The sequence below is a fragment of the Bactrocera tryoni genome, unplaced genomic scaffold (genome assembly GCF_016617805.1).
Source record: "Bactrocera tryoni isolate S06 unplaced genomic scaffold, CSIRO_BtryS06_freeze2 scaffold_11, whole genome shotgun sequence".
In the NCBI taxonomy this organism is placed as follows: domain Eukaryota; kingdom Metazoa; phylum Arthropoda; class Insecta; order Diptera; family Tephritidae; genus Bactrocera; species Bactrocera tryoni.
In genome coordinates this window covers 9,145,433-9,166,857 of record NW_024395824.1, presented here as the reverse complement: position 1 = coordinate 9,166,857, position 21,425 = coordinate 9,145,433, and the positions used below count along the sequence as shown (strand labels likewise).

The 21,425-nt window shown below is 39.0% G+C and overlaps 1 long non-coding RNA gene across 3 annotated transcripts in view; it reads left to right on the top strand.

The window, feature by feature from the left end:
- LOC120779704 overlaps positions 1–15,529 on the top strand; it is a 30,252-nt gene extending 14,723 nt beyond the window's left edge. The window contains exons 4-6 of one of the 3 annotated variants that reach the window (XR_005705722.1): positions 14,045–14,224; positions 14,278–14,621; positions 14,779–15,529. This is a non-coding gene — a long non-coding RNA (uncharacterized LOC120779704). Of the gene's footprint in view, positions 1–14,044; positions 14,225–14,277 lie in introns of all 3 variants that reach the window. The other 2 variants (XR_005705720.1, XR_005705721.1) reach the window with 2 other exon arrangements.
- The last annotated feature ends 5,896 nt before the right edge of the window (positions 15,530–21,425 follow it).

Genomic DNA, 21,425 nt, shown 5'->3' with positions numbered 1-21,425 from the left:
ACAACTTTCACATTTGCCAAGATATATTCACGAAATTTGGTATATGTTATTTTCTAAGGCAACAATGTAATCTCCGAAGAAATTGTTCAGATCGGTTAACTATAGCATATAGCTTCCATACAAACTGAACACATAGTTACTAACAGAAATGCACCTGTGAAGGGTATTTAGCTTCGGTGCAACCGAAGTTAACGTTTTTTCTTGTTTGCTTTTATTTTTTCATGATTCAGCATCGTAAAATACATACCATTCTAAATTTTCACCCTTATACTATCAACCTTTGATTTTTTATCGCAATGCTTATATAATTCCCTTCCATTTACAGATCTGCAAAATGTCAATCGAATATAATAATTATAGTATACTATAATTTTCATATATGTATAGTTTTATTAATCAATCAGCTATTCCCTCAGGCGAGCCCCGTTGTCACTTCTCAACCAGCAACGGTTATGAAGGAGGGGTGAACGAAGCAAAAAATGCCGCGTTTCTATACAATTTCAATTTCAGAAAGTTCCTCCAATTTTCCCCATTTATTTTTTGTTTTTTTTATGTATTGATCTTAGCAGGGACCATTATACGCTTCATTTAAATTTTTCAGTGTATGTAACTTTCAATCAATTTTATTTTCATAGTGAATTTAACATTATTTCTTAGTATTAAAAATATCAATAACGCAATCGTTGACATTAACAATCATTGGGAGGTACCATACTCACCCCTGCTGCAGTTTTCATTTATATGAAAATTTTGAAGATACAACACATCCCATTTATACATATACCGACGGCAGTTTCATTACGGTAATATTAAATTATAAAAATAACATTCTCAAAATAATATAAATATTTAAATAAAAATATTTGGTTTAATATCGTTAATTTGCAGAAAAATTATACAAAATGGATTGGCAACTGAGCGAATTCTTAAATTTAATAAACTTATACGAGCATAAATCAAGATATCATTGCTCATTAAATTCATTATTTTAATTGGTATATAAATTTTATGCTACAAGTATTATAATTCGAAAATATGAAATTTTTTTTCAAGAAATACGTTTGTAGAAAACAATATATTTCTTCTTTTTTTATTTTCCATCTACATTTTTTTTATCCATATAAGAATATAAACAGTTCAAGAGCTCAACACATGCGCTACACCCGACGCCTTTTCGCAAATGATTATGTATGTTATGATAACAAATGCTCACATACAAATTTGGCAATGACAATAGATTTGACAGTTAGTATACCATAAACTTTAGCCTGTAGAGATGCGGGGTTAAAATCATCGCGACTGTGTCGAAATATTAAAAAGTCCAACTGACAGTGAATAGGTACGTTCATATGCATCAATATTATATATTAAGTAAATCCAAAATTATTGGTTCACGTATTGCCAAGGTATCTCATATATTAACTGATTATAGGGTATAGAGCCAACCAGAAGCTAAAATTGTAAAGGTATATGAGAGCTAGGTTATATTTTGATCCATTTTTAAAATACTAGTTACAGGCACCGAACTCTACATATACGGTATCTGGAGACTTGACAATTTATTGTCCGATTTCGACAATTTTTATACGTAAGATACCATGCACCCAAGAAAATCTTTGTACAAAGTTTAATACGATATCTTCCTTAACACTTGATTTATACACTGTAAAGTGAAAGAATCAGAATGAATCTTCATAATGTAACTGGTGGAAATTTGTTAATTAGCTCCTGAGGTATAGGATTTCACTTAAAGGAGGGGGCCAATATTTACACCGGCTCATACAAAGCCTTTTACTATCGAAGGAGGTCTTGAAAAGATGTTACCAAAGAAAATTTTATTGATATAATTTGACGGGTTTGGGAAATATATACATTAAGCCTATTAGGGGGCGGGAACATGCCCACTTTTTAAGAAGCTGCCACTCCCTCTTACGATCTGTTGTACCAATTACAGTTGTGTAGGTTATTTTACTGTTAATTTGCCGCACTTTATAGATTAATGGCGTTTCGTGGCAGTGCTCGCATTCCGCCCATACCGAACTTTTGATGATGCCAAGGTACACGTGTCCCAAGATTCATTAAGATATTTTAGTTTTTACTAAAGCTTGCACGGACGGACAGACAGACAGTCATCCGGATTTCAACTTCTCTGGTCATCCTGTCATTTAGATAAGTATACCGTATACATATATCTATATATCTCGATTACTTTTGGTTGATACAAACAATCGTTATTGTTGACCTAACTAATATACTCTGTAGCGACATATTACTGTATATCTTCTATTATATAAAATTTAATCGCAAAATGTGTTGCTAAGCGCATAACTCAACAACGCCTGGACCAATTAGCCCAATTCTTTTTTTAAATGTTCGTTGAAGTTCAAAGATGGTTTTTATGGCGATTCAAATAATTGCCGGTAAACCCCTAAAAACAGCCCCTTTCTTAAATGCTTGTTTGTTAGTAACGCTAAGGCTCGAGAACTGCTGCACCAATTTTGATGAAATTTTCAGAGGTTGTTCGTTGTGGATCGGGAAAGGCTTAGAAATAAAAATCGGAAAATTGAACAATTCCAGAAAGTAACTTTTTTCCACACAAATTTTTTTAAATTTTTTTGTTTGGTTTTCAATGTTTTGATTTGTAAATTATTTGAATCGTTCAATTTCGGTCGCTTGCTTTTTTATTCCGGCTATTCAAAAAAAATGTTTTTGAAAATTATTCAGTGAAAACTTTATGTGTGTTTCAAACATTAGAAAATGAAATTTGTTACGATGCCACGAAGAGGTCGGGCTAATATCGGTCGGTATTCTTTTTGCTATCAACTATGGCAGCCCAAGACACATGAACGAGTACTCCCAGGATGCGATGACATACGTGTAGAATTAGGGATAGCGGTCAATCAGCAAGCGATCGTCACGATATCACAGCTTCTTCTTTGGATGGTTGATGGTGGTTACACCAGATCAAATTGGTGAAATAATTTTTGCGAAAATTCCTGAGGCAGAGAAAGATAAAGTAAAGATAAAGCTGAACATTCAGCATTCAATTTATAGGAGTGAATATCGAAGTTGACAACACATGTATCGTACCATATTCGCCATTATTGTCTAATTCACATTCAAAACTCATATAAATGTTGAGTACTGCAGTTTGGTGAAATCGATCAAATACGTTTGCAGATACGTCACCAAAGAAAGCAACATGGCGGTTATTGGCCTTGAACGAGATGAGATCAGCAAGTATCAAATGGGTCGATAAGTGAACTGCAATAAAACGCTATGTAGGATATTTACTTTTGCAATTCATGAACGTTTTCCGACTGTTATGCGTCTCGCTGTTCATTTGGAGAATGGACAAAGAGTGTATTGCAACCAAGGGAATACATTACAAACAGTGGAAACACCGCTAGCAACAAAATTGCCCTTGACTAGTTTTTTCTCAACTTGCGTCAGAGATCCGTTTGCAAGAATATTTCTCTATTCGGAAATGCCTTGATATTATACATGGAATACATCGTCGAAGAAATAGTTACGCAGAAAGCAAGACCAACCAGTAGATGAGCACCTATGTAGGAGTCTTCTAAGCTAATTCATTAGGACGAATTTACACAATCCATCCGAAAAATGACGATTGCATTGCTTCTACCTTCGGTTGCTATTGATAAATGTACGTGGTTTAATTTCATTTGAGTATTTGCGTACTGTGAGTGGTACGGTGTGTGTAACTTTTTGAGAAGGAAGCCAGCAATTACAATTGCTGGAACATGATAATCAATGGAATCAAACGATGGACAATTCGATAGCTGCCTCGCATGCCACTGAAGTTCGCACAATTTTCGCGATGATCATTTCGACATATCTGCCTTCAAATCCACGTCAATTATGGGATGCGAACAAAAATTACATTGCCGAAGACATTTTACATCGTATTCGATAAGAATTGGAAATAGGCAAATTCCGGTTCCACTGGAAAGGTTTGTTATCAATTCCACCTGCTTTTTGTTAATTCACTACAATGAAATAACTGTATGAACTCATCACGAATCTTTATCCGAGCCAAATTAGCGTAACTTCCATTACTTGAGTGCACGCGCAATTTTCTTCTTCTTCTTTACTGGCGTAGACACCGCTTACGCGATTATAGCCGAGTTAACAACAGCGCGCCAGTCGTTTCTTCTTTTCGCTACGTGGCGCCAATTGGATATTCCAAGCGAAGCCATGTTTTTCTCCACATGGTCCTTCTAAAGGTCTTCCTTTTCTCTGCTTCCCCCGGCGGCTACTGCGTCGAATACTTTCAGAGCTGGAGTGTTTTTGTCCATTCGGACAACACAACAAGACCTAGCCAGCGTAGCCGCCGTCTTTTAATTCGCTGAACTATGTCAATGTCATCATATATCACGTACAGCTCATCGTTCCATCGAATGCGATATTCGCCGTGGCCAATGCGCAAAGGACCAAAGAACCTTTCTCTCGAAAACTCGCAACGTCGACTTATCAGTTGTTCTCATCGTCCAAGCTGTATTTTTGGAAGCCGTGAATTATCCAGTGGAATTTCTAAAATCTTTAGGGAGGCTTGGTATGTCGTCGCAATATTTGCGTCTCAAACTTGGATCTGACATTATTATTATCTTTCGCAATCTTATGCGCCGAAATTTTGTAATGGAACCCTACTGATTGTGCCGCAGCTATCAAATACAAGGGGCAGAATGCTTGATTCTACGAATTCCTTTGAGTTCCAACGATTTGCCATTTCATTTCAAACGTATTCAGTTCCCAGTGAAAATTGCATTTGCGATGACAACCAACAGGACACAAAGATATTCGTTAGAAGTGTGTGGCATAAATCTGGAAATGCCATGTTTTTCACACGACCAGTTATACGTGGCGTGTTCACGAGTTGGAAAACCATTTACGCACAGGAACAGAAACCGAAAAATGTTGTTTATCAAGCTGCGTTACATTGAAACAAATTTAGAAAAATCGAAAATAAATGATTTTTAACACAACGTAAGTTCACTTTTCTTTTCATTTCAAAACACATAATATCGCGCAGAACAACGCCTGCGGGGCCAGCTAGTTAGAGTGTAAAAATTGTGCAAACTCTGAGGCTGAGCCCCTACTTTTTTTAAGTTTTGTGTTCTTTGTAATTAAAAAAATAATTATAATTAAAGAATGTAATTGTTCCGTCACTCTTATTAAAGGACGTCTCCATTTCCATGGTTTAACCATATACTACTGTGATCAAGTTATAATAAAAGGTTAATTTTGTCCATTTTATCTCCTTCAAAGTTCCCCCCTCTCGCTGCAATACACTTATGCCAACGAATTTTCCAGTCATCATAGCACTTGGAAAAATCCTCCGTCGTGATGGCCATCTGAGCCTTCTTCGATTCAGCTTTTATATCCTCAATTGAGTCAAAACAGTGTCCTCGGAGTGATCATGTGAATTTGCTGAATAGCCAAAAGTTACACGAAGGTAAATTAGGCGAATGCGGTGGTTGCGGCACGATATTAATTGAAAATGTGGCGAAATATTCACGAATATCCAATGCAGTATGAGATGGTGCATTATCGCACTTCTTTGTTCAATAAATTCAGACATAGTAAAAATCGAAGAATTTACTTCTAGAGCCTCACAAAACGACGCGTATCTCAAATACTAATGAATATTTTGACGTGAAATTTAGCATAGACGTCACTAACAGTACTATCAACTTATAGAAAAAAAATTACCGATTCGAAAAACACGCGAAGTATAATTAAAAATTCATCTTTCAATTTGATCACAGTAGTATGTACATATGTATGTATCGGGTGATTTTTTAAGAGCTTGATAACTTTTTTTAAAAAAAAAACGCATAAAATTTGCAAAATCTCATCGGTTCTTTATTTGAAACGTTAGATTGGTTCATGACATTTACTTTTTGAAGATAATTTCATTTAAATGTTGACCGCGGCTGCGTCTTAGGTGGTCCATTCGGAAAGTCCAATTTTGGCAACTTTTTCGAGCATTTCGGCCGGAATAGCCCGAATTTCTTCGGAAATGTTGTCTTCCAAAGCTGGAATAGTTGCTGGCTTATTTATGTAGACTTTAGACTTGACGTAGCCCCACAAAAAATAGTCTAAAGGCGTTAAATCGCATGATCTTGGTGGCCAACTTACGGGTCCATTTCTTGAGATGAATTGTTCTCCGAAGTTTTCCCTCAAAATGGCCATAGAATCGCGAGCTGTGTGGCATGTAGCGCCATCTTGTTGAAACCACATGTCCAATCCAAGTTCAGTTCTTCCATTTTTTATAAATGCAACAAAAAGTTTGTTAGCATCGAACGATAGCGATCGCCATTCACCGTAACGTTGCGTCCAACAGCATCTTTGAAAAAATACGGTCCAATGATTCCACCAGCGTACAAACCACACCAAACAGTGCATTTTTCGGGATGCATGGGCAGTTCTTGAACGGCTTCTGGTTGCTCTTCACCCCAAATGCGGCAATTTGGCTTATTTACGTAGCCATTCAACCAGAAATGAGCCTCATCGCTGAACAAAATTTGTCGATAAAAAAGCGGATTTTCTGCGGACGTAAAGCGCGAAACACATTTCGAACCGAACACTGATTTTGGTAATAAAATTCAATGATTTGCAAGCGTTGCTCGTTAGTAAGTCTATTCATGATGAAATGTCAAAGCATACTGAGCATCTTTCTCTTTGACACCATGTCTGAAATCCCACGTGATCTGTCAAATACTAATGCATGAAAATCCTAACCTCAAAAAAATCACCCGATATATATACATATTTGAGTTTATGCCATAAACAGGCGTTTCAAATATCTGATTTCTCGGAGGATAAGTACACACGCGTGGGATGTGTTTGCGTTTGCCACAGCTTAAACCATGCTTAATTCATCAGTGTAGCATCGAAAGCAAATAAAGTGTGCAGCGTTGTGCTCCGATTAGATACGTTCAAACATAACCTGTTCAAGCTTCTGGGGAATGTGAACCAGTACATACATACATACACATGTAAGAGCAGTTAATACGTTGATGAATATTGTAAATGTAGAATTACTCGAAGCTTGAGCTAATTATATTGTTATGCTTCAAGTTGTGCTATTCTAAGAATACATTGAGCCATTTAAAAAATATGTTATATGTACAGCGGTGTTCAACATAATAGGAGTGCTCCTGAGAAAAATATTTAACCCAAAAAAATTATCATGTTAAAACATGAACGTCAAGCACTTTTCAAGAAATATTTCTAACGGTATTCCGCGAGTAAAACACAAAGCATAAACTTCAGCTGTTAACATTATTTCCAATGTTATGAGTTCAAATCTGTGTCGGTCACTGAATTGCGCTGTTCACAAAAATAGGAGTGTGAGCTACCAAGTGGTATGAAACATTTTTATTTGAACAAAATCTGTTAAAAACTTAAAAGTAAGTACAAAAAATAAAAACGTTGGGATTTTTAAAGGATAAGTCATTTATTTGAATTAATGGGTAGGAGAAAACATCTCAGCAACAAAAAGCGTGAAATCATTAAAAATCTTAGAAAAAAAGCTGAAACTTATAAAGAAATTAAAGAAATACTCGCGTGCTTTGATCAAATGATATCAAATTCCCTGTCCTACAAAAATAAAGCCGAAAAAACGTGGACGAAAACGCAAAACTACTAAAGAAATCGATCGACACATACTCCAGTCGTCTAAAAAAGATCACAAAGCGTCGCCTAGAGAAATAAAAAAGCATCTGGATCTTGATTTTAGTGCCGTAACAGTTCATAAACGTTTATTGGAATATAATTTAGTTGCGCGGAGTCCGCGAAAGGTTCCATAGTTGACAAAGAAACATAATTAGAGCACGGCTCCAATTCGCCAAGGAACATGGCAACTGGCAACCGGAGAAATGGAGAAATATTTTGAGGACAGAGGAATGTAAGGTAGTTTTATTTGGTGGCACAGGGTCTAGGCAGTATATCCGTCGTCAACCAAATACGGAATATAAACCGCAATACACTCTTAAGACCGTCAAACATTGGGTGCATAGTTGGAAAGTTTCTCGTGGAACGACGTGACACCAATCCATCTGATAAAAGAAACCATAGATCAGTACGTGTATGTGGATACTTATATTGAAAAAAGTTATGTTGCCATAGGCGGAAAGGAAGCAACAAGCCTCGGATGAGAGACCCTCCTTTTGATGACGACCATGGCAAACTAAATAAGGACTACGATTTAAGGGCATGTACCTGGAATGTGCGGTCCCTTAATTGGGAAGGTGCCGCTGCCCAGCTGGTTGCTGTCTTCGTGAAAATAAAAGCTGACATCACCGCCGTCCAAAATATGCGATGGACGGGACAAGGACAGAGACGAGTAGGTCCTTGTGGCATTTACTACAGTGGGCATATAAAGGAGCCCAAGTTTGGTGTGGGACTCGTGGTGGGAGAGAGACTCCGTCGCCGAGCACTATCATTCACTCCGGTGAATGAACGTCTAGCCACAATCCGCATCAAAGCGTGGTTCTTCAACATATCGCTGATTTGCGCCCACGCCCCGACGGAAGAGAAGGACGATGTGACCAAAGATGCCTTTTATGAGTGCTTGGAGCGCACTTATGAGAGCTGCCCCCGCCACGATGTCAAAATCGTGCTTGGCGACTTTAACGCCAGGGTGGGCAAAGAAGGTATCTTGGCACTACAGTCGGTAAATTCAGCCTCCACGAGGAAACATCCCCAAATGGGTTGAGGCTGATTGACTTCGCCGGGGCCCGAAATATGGTTATCTGTAGTACTAGATTCCAGCATAAGAAGATTCATCAAGCTACCTGGCTGTCTCCGGATCGAAAAATCACCAACCAAATCGATCATGTTGTGATAGACGGAAGACACGTCTCCAATGTTTTAGATGTGCGTGCGCTCCGAGATCCTAACATCGACTCGGACAACTATCTTGTTGCAGCCAAGATTCACACCCGCCTCTGTGCAGCAAAAAACGCACGCCAACAAACACAAGGAAGGTTCGACGTTCAGAAGCTGCTATCACTACAGACAGCCGAACGATTTTCTACTCGGCTTGCACTCCTGCTCTCTGAGAGCACTCGTCAACAACTCGGTATAAGGGAACTGTGAGACGGCATCTCAAACTCCCTACGTACAGCTGCAACCGAAACCATTGGTTTTCGGAAAGTACAAAAGAACAGCTGGTACGACGAGGAGTGCCGTGTCGCAGCGGAGAGAAAACAGGCTGCCTACCTCGCAACGTTACGATCGACCACAACACGTGCGGGATGGGATAGATACCGAGAGTTGAAGGGGGAAGCGAGACGCATTTGCAGACAGAAAAAGAAAGAGGCCGAAATGCGTGAGCACGAAGATCTTGATAAGCTGGCTGACAGGGGTATTGCTCGAAAATTCTGCTAAAAAATGCGGCGGCTTACAGAAGGCTTCAAGACCGGAACATACTCTTGTAGAACCCCCAAAGGTGATCAAGTAACCGATGCCTAGAGAATACTTAAATTATGGAAGGAACACTTCTCCAGCCTCCTGAATAGCAGTGAACGCGCAACGCCAGGACAAGGCGAACCCGATTCCCCAATCGACGACGATGGAGCCGACGTTCCATTGCCCGACCATGAAGAAGTTCGAATAGCAATTACCCGCGTGAAGAACAACAAAGCGGCGGGGACCGATGGATTACCGGCCGAGCTATTCAAACACGGCGGCGAAGAACTGATAGGAAGCATGCATCAGCTTCTTTGTAAAATATGGTCGGACGAAAGCGTGCCCAACGAGTGGAATTTAAGTGTGCTATGCCCAATCCATAAAAAATAAGACCCCACAATCTGCGCCAACTACCGTGGGATTAGCCTCCTCAACATCGCATATAAGGTTCTATCGAGCGTATTGTGTGAAAGATTAAAGCCCACCGTCAACAAACTGATTGGACTTTATCAGTGTGGCTTTAGACCTGGCAAATCAAAAACCGACCAGATATTCACCATGCGCCAAATCTTGGAAAAGACCCGTGAAAGGAGAATCGACACACACCACCTCTTCGTCGATTTCAAAGCTGCTTTTGACAGCACGAAAAGGAGCTGCCTTTATGCCGCGATGTCTGAATTTGGTATCTCCGCAAAACTAATACGGCTGTGTAAACTGACGTTGAGCAACACCAAAAGCTCCGTCAGGATCGGGAAAGACCTCTCCGAGCTGTTCAATACCAAACGAGTTTTCAGACAAGGCGACTCCCTATAGTGCGACTTTTTCAATCTGCTGCTGGAGAAAATTATTCGAGCTGCAGAACTTAATCGAGCAGGTACAATCTTTTATAAGAGTGTACAGCTGCTGGCGTATGCCGATGATATTGATATCAACGGCCTCAACACCCGCGCCGTTAGTTCTGCTTTCTGCAGGCTGGACAAGGAAGCACAGAAAATGGGTCTGGCAGTGAACGAGAGCAAGACGAAATATCTCCTGCCATCAAACAAACAGTCGTCGCACTCGCGTCTTGGCTCTCACGTCACTGTTGACAGTCATAACTTTGAAGTTGTAGATAATTTCGTCTATTTAGGAACCAGTATTAACTCCACCAACAAGGTTATCCTGAAAATCCAACGCAAGATTGACATTGCTACTTTGGACTGAGTAGGCAATTGAAAAGTAAAGTCCTCTCTCGACAAACAAAAGCCAAACTCTATAAGTCGCTCATAATTCCCGTCCTGCTATATGGTGCAGAGGCATGGACGATGACAGTAACCGATGAGTCGACGTTGCGAGTTTTCGAGAGAAAAGTTCTGCGAAAGATTTATTGTCCTTTGCGCATTGGCCACGAAACATACAAGTCTGAAATGGCTTCGGGTCAATAAAGTTGAGGTTATGTCGTGGCCTGGTCAGTCGGCTGACCTTAATTCCAAAAACAACTTATGGGCATATAATAAAAAAGTTGTTGCTGACCGTAGACCATCAAATGCAAGGGAATTATGGAGCACAGTCCACGAGGCATGGCAGCAAATCCCGATGAAAAGGTGTCGTGATCTAATCGATCCCATGTCCCGCAGATCTGCTGCAGTAATAAAAAATGGCGGTTACTCTACTAAATATTAACTAAACTAACTTATATACTAGTCATAATTTCCAATTTTATAACTTTTGTTTTAGTTTTATTGCATTTTTTGATGCACTCCTATTATTTTGAACACCGAATTTTGGAGGTTTTTATTTAAATAATTTACTTTTGTACATTTACTGTGTATTACTAAAAATTGCATAATAAGACTGCGTAAAATGAACAAATCGTGGATAAAAGATAAATTAATAAAATTCTTGTTTTTGTTGAAAAACATAACTTTGTATTCTATATTGTGATGCACTCCTATTATTTTGAACAGTACGTACATATCTTAACTTGCTTTTTTTTACATATGAGAACTTTCTTCAACTTGCTTAAGCGAGATACTTTAAATGTACATATGTATATATGTATGTGCTTTTCGATGCCGTGCGAATTAATTTGCTTAGTTCCATTCGACAACGGGTTGCACAAATAAATTCCAAATGCAGCTAACCTAGGGATAATGAGTTGGGTATGCCCTTCCTTTAAATTCAGCCCAGAAATAAGCGCAGAGAAAATCCATCGGGAGTTTGTAATGACGTAGAAGTTTTTAAGGATTTTAGATCATACATCATGAACTATCAATAAGGCCCTTTTCCCTGAGCCTTATAGTTATTTTATAATTGATGCTGAGGGTAGTCCTAAGATAATTTACCATATGAGCAAACTGTAGGAGAAACCATCCATTGAGGTGAATGTGGCCACCGGAATTTAGAAGGGGTATTCAGACCGAACGTGCTAATCTAGTAATTTGTTAGTTGATATTTCGTTAAAACAATTAACTGTGAACATACTCTTTGCTCTACCTCAGTAGTGAGTGAAAATTTTAAATAGCTGATTAAATTTTATTAAGTACTTACTTTTGAAAAATTTGTCAAAAACTTTTTTTTGTGGACAGAAAATGTACTTTTTCACAATAAATCCAATTAACTTTTGAGTCAACAACGTAAAAGAAACAGCCGAGTGATGTTACCAAGTCTGGTACTTCGTTCCTCTGTAAAACGGTAAACTGTTAATTTTACAAAAACAAAACGCACATAAAAAACTACCGAGTAACGATTAAAGAATTAACTAAGCTGGTCCGAAAACCCAAATATATACATATGTATATATATACATAGCCAAACATATCTAGCCCCCAGGTATATGTACTCTTGAATTAGCTCATATTACTGGAACTAGGATTTTTTCATTCAGCATATCAATCTAATCAGTATATTCAATCGGGGGAAAGAGCCAGCCTTGCAGAGTGACCTTATTTACCGTTCCCGCGACAGTGAGATCTACGTAACCGAAACGTACCCACTTTTTTATCCGGCCAAGTATCGCAACTTAGCATAATTCCTCCAAATAGTGTCTTAATTTACTCTTTGATGTGCCTATTCATTATTCAATTCAGCTGTGATGCTTCTGTGGTTAATAAATGTCATAGCCGTTGTTGGAAGTCCTTCAATAAACATGGAAATCCGATTGCGAGGTCGAAATATCTTAACTTTTACTCAAATAATTGCTTGCATGTACAGACCGATAGTCATTGATGTTTGACCTTCCATAACTCGAACTCTTAAATTGGTAGCAGAAGTCAAATTTCCTTCTGTAACTAGAAGTCTCTCTAACTCGAAATTTTTTAGTGTATTATCGTGATTCGAGATAGGGAAGTTCAACTATATATCCATATAAGGTTAGGATTGTAATCTCCGATTTCAAAATCCCTAAATTAAAATTGGACATTTTTTCATACATGTGGGAAATATGTACATATGTAATATTCAGGGTTTGTCCGGAAAGTAATAGGACTGAGTCGATTAAAAAAATTTATTAAATCAATCGTTATAATTCTTTAAAAACTTTGAAAGTAGGCTTGAGAGCCGATGTGCAAGGAAACAAAAAAATCTGGGGGCCACATCTGGGATGTAGGGCGGTTGCGGAAGCGTTGGGATTCCGGCCTTGGCTAGGTAGCTGTTCACAAGAAAGGTGGTGTGAGCCGGGGCGTTGTCGTGGTGCAACTTGCAATCGGCTACGATGTCTTGTCGGACCCGATTGACCCTTTTTTGTTTTTCTTGAGGACTTCCAAGTAAAACTTGGCGTTGAAGGTTTGTCCAGGAGAAACAAATTCATGGTGGGCGATGCCTTTGATGTCAAAAAAAAAAACAATAAGCATAGTTTTCACTTTGGATTTGCGACCTCTTCCCGGCCCTCCAAAAAGGCCTGGTGCAACCGAAACACACCACTTCTTGCTAAAACAACATCTGGGTAAGCCTGCTTGATCATATCTTTGTCGCAGATTGACCGAGTTTCACTTAGAATTTAATCAAATGTCTTTGTCGCAGATTGACCGAGTTTCACATAGAATTTAATCGTGTACCTCTGCTCTAACGAACGCTGCATTTTCGGTTTGCACCACTCACAGAAACACATCGCGCGACAATGTTTGTCCTGACTCTCCAGGTGCTCTGAGACAACTGACTAGCCGCTCGTTCATTAGCTAGGAACACCCTCTACCGAATGCACCCTCTGAAGTACAGTTGCGGCGGAAGAAGATCAGTCCAATTATTTCCGGACCCTGCATTATTTAATAAATATAGATAAGTGTTGTGTCGAACTTCTTGTCCTGTTACTTTTTGAGTTTGGCGATTAAAATGTTATGGAGCTTTTTATATTAGGTCTTTGTGTTTGGGAAGTGAATTTTTGGGGGTTTCGAACTGTATATCTATGCTTGTAGATTACTTATTGCAAACAACCGATAGATAAACAAAGCTATTAAAATCTGAGTAAAATGTTGTGAGAGTTAAAAAAAGTGTTAATCATTAACGTAATAAAATAAATGAAACATGAAAGAGCTATATGCGTTGACAGTGCGGGTTGTATTATAATTGAACTGAAAGTAAAGAATTACAATATTTTTTTCGGAATTTCAAATAGAATTTTCACTTTCAGAGAAAAATGACTGTACATTTGTGAATTTCATCACCGTTAGATGGCTGAACGAACGTGCGTACGCGTGTCAACTACGACCCTTGCGGAAATCTCAATTTCCTTGTCTGATTCTAAAGCAGTTCGACTACAAAAAGAGCACATCAAAGTCGAAAGGGCGCAGCTGCAAAGACATATATACAAGTATGTATTCTTGACGAATTGAAGCGATTTGAAACTCATACATATGTACATAGGAAGTGATGTGATTCAACCATTCAACACCAACAATCGTCACTTCCATCGCCATTGTGCCCACAACCATTATCATTACTCCCACCATCAATCCACAAAATCATAAGCAGCATCATCGCAGCGAGGGACGACTTTAACCTGCTGCACTATAGCCAACAGCACTAGCACCACGCCATGCGGCACGTTTTTAGGATTTTTTTTGGCCTTGGCATCGAAAATACTTTACGTCAGCTATCACTTATGAATATATGTACATTTGTATATTCTTACCGCCAAACGCTTGCGGAAACATGTCGGGTGCACTAGAGCGAAGTGATTTTATTTTTTACTGGTTGCAATAAAAAAGGTGGGCGCTACGATGTAATTATACTATATTGGCATCACACAATTTTAGTAACTTACATTTCATAAAAGGTCTTTGGGAGGATCTTGAAAATTTATAACTAATTTTAACTACATAGAATATTTTTTAAGATGTATACACAAAGTTAAATATTTTTCAGTAAAAATTGTTTGCCGATATGTTGGCGTATCGTTGTCGATGCGGGAATTTCTTAGCCAAAAATTTCAATTATCCAACAACCAAAGCGAGAACAACATGTCGGCAATAGCAAAGGAAATTATTTTGGGTGTGACAATAATTTAACGCAGAATTCGCTAGGTGTAATATACCAAATTTTTTCTGCTGGAATATACGGAAAATATGCAAATCAAAAATCAAGAAATTATTACATAATATATATACTGAATGTAACTCAACTAATTACTCAGACAGTTCTGATCACTACCATACAAACTGAGAGATCAAAATCATGTCCTTGCATTGAATACTTTTTTAATTCCGAGATATCTTCACGAAATTTAGCGAGGATTATTAAGGCAACGGTACAATTTCTGAAATAACTGTTCAGATTGGACTACTATAGCATATATATAACTGTCATAAACAACTGATGGATCAAAATCAAGGCAAAGATCTGTTTATATGTCTTGATAATATATGAAATGTACCTGAGAAATATTTCTTGAAACTTCAAAATTCGTTAGAGGGTGGAAAGTCCACACACCACTTGGCGGTTAGCATTTCTCTTTTAAGTAATATCAAACCGGAGGATGCAGACGTCTGCTGTACAGAATAACAATAAATTAATAAGTCGTTGGGATCATGTAAAATGTGCATTTATCTACAAATTCACAAATAAAACACAGTCAATAAGACAAGCGTATAATGGGCAATAACAACTAAATTTTAAGCGTTCATTAGAAGGGTGGGAGACGATTTGCAGCAACTCGCGCTGCTTTGGCACTTTTTGATAATTTCCTGTTGAACACACTTATGAGAACTTCCCAGCATGCCGCTTACATCCACCATCTAGACATTACTTGCTGTTTCCAAGTCTGATTGTTGTTTTTCTGGATATCTTCGACGCACGCACTCGTTGGGAACAGATCGGCAGCATGCCGCAGTGGGTTGGTGATTATAGAACAGCTAGATGATTTAGCTATTTAAAATAATATATCCGTATCCGGTCGGCAATAGAAAACTCATGCTGCATGCATGTGCTCGCACCCCTACTGATGTTTTCACATTTCATGTAACAATTCACACCCACACAAATGCTACTTCAACCTAAAACATTTTAAATTTTCAAAAATAATGTTAATATACCATATGATATATAAGTATATGCCAAGAGGCATCTTTTTATCATTTTACTATACCTTTATGTAGACTAAAATCCCTTTTGTACCTATTACCGATTTCTTCATTCTTAGCAAATTGACAGCCAATTGAAAATAGTTATGTAAACGTGGCACTGCAGAGATAAAGATATGTCCAACTCCTCTATCACTGGAAGTGAGACAGCAATTGCTAAACGTCAAAACCTACTGAGCTTTGACAGCTAATCGAGTTCAGTAGGTTTTGACGTTTATCAATTGGAAACGAGCGATGGCCAGATTGAAATCTTACCAAAAAAATATGTAAACGGAGGGATTTGTTGGATCGTCCAAAACTATAAGTGGTCTTACTTATACTTATACTTATAGTGGTATGTTTTACATTATAAAACCATACTACTAAAAGAAACAAAAGAGCACTACTCTAAACTATTGGTATGAAAAAAAACTAATACTATATCAACACAGCTATTTTACTATGCTAATGACTACTAAAGACTCAACATAGGCTTAGGATTCTTTACTAGCGTGGACACCGCTTACGTGATTATAGCCGAGTTAACAAGGGCGTGCCTGTCGTTTCTTCTTTTCGTAACGTGGCGCCAATTGGGAATCCCAAAGCGAAGCCAGGTCCTTCTCCACCTGGTCCCTCCAACGAAGTGGAGATCTTCCTCTTCCTTTCTTCTCCCGGCGGGTATTGCGTCGAATATTTTAGAGCTAGAGCGTTTTCGTCCATACGTATGACATGACCTAGCAGGCGCAGCCGCTGCCTCTTAATTCGCTAAACTATGTAAATGTCGTCGTATATCTCATACAGCTCATCGTTCCATGGAATGAGATATTCACCGTGGCCAACGCGCAAAGGACCATAGTTCTTTCGCAGAACCTTTCTCTCGAAAATTCGTTACGTCGAATCATCAGATGTCTACATCGTCCATACTTCTGCACCATATAGCAGGACGGGAATAATGACTTACTTATAAAGTTTAGTTTGTATTCGTCGAGAGAGGACTTAACATCTCAATTGCCTACTCTGTCCGAAGTAGCACCTGTTGGCAAGAGCAATCCTGCGTTGGATTTCGAGGCCGACATTGTTGTTGCTGTTAATACTGGTTCCAAGATAGACGAAATTATCTGCGACTTCAAAGTTATGACTGTCAACAGTGACGTGGGAGCCTGGTCGCGAATGCAATGACTATTTGTTTGATGACAGGAGATACTTCGTATTGCCCTCGTTCACTGCCAGACCCACTTGCTTTGCTTCCTTATTCATTGTGGAGAAAGCAAATCTAACGGCGCGGTTGTTGGAGCCAATGATAACAATATCATCGGCGTACCCCAGCAACTGAACACTCTCATAGAAGAAGGTACCACCTCTATTTAATTCCGCAGCTCGAATTATTTTCTCCAAGAGTAGAATGAAGTCGAAAGGGAGTCGCCTTGTCTGAAACTTTGTATCGAACGGCTTAGATAGGTCTTTCCTGATCTTTTTGGGGATACCATTCAGACATCGCGGTATATAGGCAGCACCTTTTCGTCCTGTCAAAAGTTATCAGTTCTTTGTCGCCGTTTTTGAATAGCTTGGCTTGCAATCTATCGCTTTTGTTGTTCTTCAGACGGGTAATTGCTACTCTAACTTCTTTATGGTCGGACAATTGAACGTCTGCTTTATCGTCATGGATTTGAGAGTAAGGTTCGCCTTTTCTTAGCGCTATGTTTTCACTTTCGTTCAGTGAAGTGTTCCCTCCATAATTTTAGTAAGCTCTGGGCATCGGTTACTTGATCACCTCTGGGGGTTCTAAAAGAGTAAGCTGCGCATTTTTCGTATAATTTTCGAGCATATCCCCTGTCGGCCAGCTTGTAAAGCTCTTCATACTCACGCACTTCGGCCTTCCTCTTTTTCTGTCTGCAAATGCGTCTCGCTTTCCTCTGCAACTCTCGGTTTCTATCCCATCCCGCACGTGTTGTGGTCGATCGAAACGTTGCGAGGTAAGCAGTCTGTTTTCTCTCCGCTGTGACACGCCACTCATAGTCGTACCAGCTGTTCTGTCGCATTTTCCGAAAATCAATGGTTTCAGTTGCAGCTGTACGTAAGGACCTTGAAATACCGTCTCACAGTTTCTTATACTGAGTTGTTGACGAGTGTCCTCAGAGAGCAGGTGTGCAAGTCGTTCGGCTGTCGGTTGTGATTGCAGCTTCTCAACATCGAACCTTCCTTGTCTTTGTTGACGTGCGGGAGCGAATCTTGGCTGCAAAAATATAGTGGTTTATTTATGGTCCATGTTAGGACCTCAGAGCGTACGCACATCTCAGACGACATCTGGAGACGTGTCTTCCGTATATCAAAACATGGTCGATTTGTTAGGTGGTTTTTTAATCCGGAAACAGCCAGGTAGCTCGGTGAATTTTTCTATGCTGGAATCTAGTACTACAGATAATCATATTTCGAGCCCCGGCAAAGTCGATCAGCCTCAACCCATTTGGGGATGTTTCCTCGTGGAGGATGAATTTACCCACTGTTGTGCATTCTTTACCCACGGTGGCGTAAAAGTCGTCAAGCACGACGCCGTGACAGGGGAAGCTCTCATAGGCGCGCTCTTTGCATCTTTGGTCAAATCAACCAGCCGGGCAGCAGCACCTTCTCAATTAAGGGATCGGACATTCCAGGTGCATGCCCTCATATCGTAATCTTTAATTCGTTTTCCATGGTCGTCTTCAAAAGAGGGGTCTCTCATCCGAGGCTGTCGATTAGTTTTCACTCGTAGTTTTTTTTACGTGGCAGGTCCCAAACCCAGCGCACAACCCTGTGGAGGGGATGTTTCGCTTGTGAAAGGCAATCCGAGAACTTTCCTTACTTGCGTGAACTTCTATACAAGACTCCATCCTCCTTAGGCTTAGGATTAACAACAGTTATTATTAATATACTTTTGATATCATTCACCCGCTGTACATTTGTGGAAGCTTTATCCTTGATGGAGAGGGTGCGTCAACTTTGCAGCAATCGTCAACGCTGCCGTCTCCCTTTTGACTATTGTATAAGTTAGTTGAAGCGTGATCACTCTTAATTAAAAGCACGTGATCAATTTCGAAAGAGTTTATTATAAAATTTTTCTTCTTAACAATTTAGTACAGAATCGAATCGATAAGCATCGCAGTCAGTACTAAAGTGCCGAAATGAGTCGTAGTACAGCAACAAAGAACCTGCAATTAAACGTGGTGCAAACACTAAATTGAATCGGCTAAACGCGTAGTCACAATTAATATCGGCGCCCAAAACAAATAAATTTATTGAGTACATCTCCTTTAAACGCCGATGCCATGCATGTTGAGAGTTGTTATGGCAAGAGAAGTAGCACACCAGTAAAAGCCGCCTGCCTACCTATAAGATTTAATGACTGCATAATATTTCGATATACAAGGTGCGTTCCAAAGTAAACAGTACTTAAAAAAAAAACAGAACAAATGGTTTTTCGGTAAAATCAATTTATTTTAATCAAAATAGTATCCTTCTGCTTCAATATAGCTTTTTGCACGGTCTAAAAGCATGTAGAACGAGTGTTTTAGCCCGTTGGCCGGTATGGCCGCCAGTATGCCGGCGTAAGCCTTTTGAATGGCCTCTACGTCTGCATAACGCTTTCCTTTCATTGGAAAATGCATTTTTCCGAAAAGGAATCTAGCGCCCCCTAGTGGCGCCATCTATATGTCGACTGGTGCGTTAGAATTTGCTTTCTTTATCGAATGTCCAGTGAGAATTTCATGACATTTCATTGATTGGAAGTGAAGTTATTGCATTTTAAGTGTCAGTATGTTTGTGTTATGGGTGCGAAAATGTGCTTCGAACAAAGAGCCAACATTAAATTTTGTTTTAAATTGGTAAAACTTTTACCGAAACGTTTCAATTGATGAAACAAGTTTATGGCGATCAACATGTGGGCCAATCAAAATCCATGATTAACGGAAATTCCTTCGAAACTGTCAGTGAATTCATCAAAAATCAGCCGAAATCGTCATTGAAATTCATGGAAGTGGAATTGAACATCTCCAAAACATCGATTGATCGCATTTTGACCGACTATTTGGTCTTACGAAAGATGTGTGCACGGTTTGTTCCGCACAAATTGATTGACGACCAAAAATTGCTCAGAATCCAACATTCGAAGGACTATTATTTGACCAAAAATTACATTTTAACCATTAACCACTCCCCGTATTCACCTGATTGGCACCGTGCGACTTCTTCTTTTGCGGGAAAAATGCATTTTCCAATGAAAGGAAAGCGTTATGCAGACGTAGAGGCCATTCAAAAGGCTTACGCCGGCATACTGGCGGCCATACCGGCCAACGGGCTAAAACACTCGTTCTACATGCTTTTAGACCGTGCAAAAGCTGTATTGGAGCAGAAAGAGACTATTTTGAATAAAATAAATTGATTTTGCCGAAAAACTCATTTGTTATTTTTTTTTAAGTTCTGTTTTCTTTGGAACGCACCTTGCATGTATATGTATTAAAATACATAGGCACTTATGTTAACGTTAATTAAAAAAATGATAAAATTATCGTATCTCTTAAATTTATTGCAATGTTTTATTTTAAAACATCGCCATTATATTAATTGGACACTTCTCGAAACCAATAAATTAGTGAAGCAAAAATTTGGGAAAATAACAAACAAATCGTTAACTTCGGATGCACCGAACCTATAATACCCTTCACAATTAAGCAAATTTTTATACCAAAACATGAATTGATTTTTATTAGTCAATTCGTATGACAGCTAGAAGCTAACATGTATTTGTTCGATCTGAATTTTTTTTTCGATGATTCCAGTGTTGCCTGCTATAATAATACATGCCAGATATCTTATAGAATAAAAAATTGTGGCCATTATCGGCGTCGAATAAACAATTTCTGGATGAAAAAAGAACGTGTGCGAAATTTCAGATCGATATCTCAAAAACTGAAGGATTAGTTTGCGTATTTACAGACAGACAGACGAAATGGCTAAATTAACTCAACTGATTATTTAGATATGTATATAGTATATACTTTGTAGGATCTCCAAAAACGTGTGTTAGTAAATTTCCAAATGTAGAAGGGTAAATATAAGCACCGGTCTTGTCGCGCATATGGCCTTTTTTACTTTGGCATGTAAATGGTATTTCTGCAGGGTGCCACGCTCCACGATTGATATCAAGAATTTATGAATAATCGCTTTTTGTTGTTTATTGGTGCGGCCGCCGCTCTTGTGGTAGGAGGTGGCAAAGGCGTGGCATTTGCATCCAGCCTGCTGCTGCTGCTCATACGGTGAGTTCCCCGTGGCGAGCACGAGGCATCGACTGAGAATTTTTCCAAATTGGTTGCAATTATATTTGAACAGAACAAAATAAAATTTGTTGCCGTCACCGCTGGACCGCCGCTGGACCAGGCATTCTAACCACTGGTTGTAGCGCAACAACCGCTATTTGTTCGT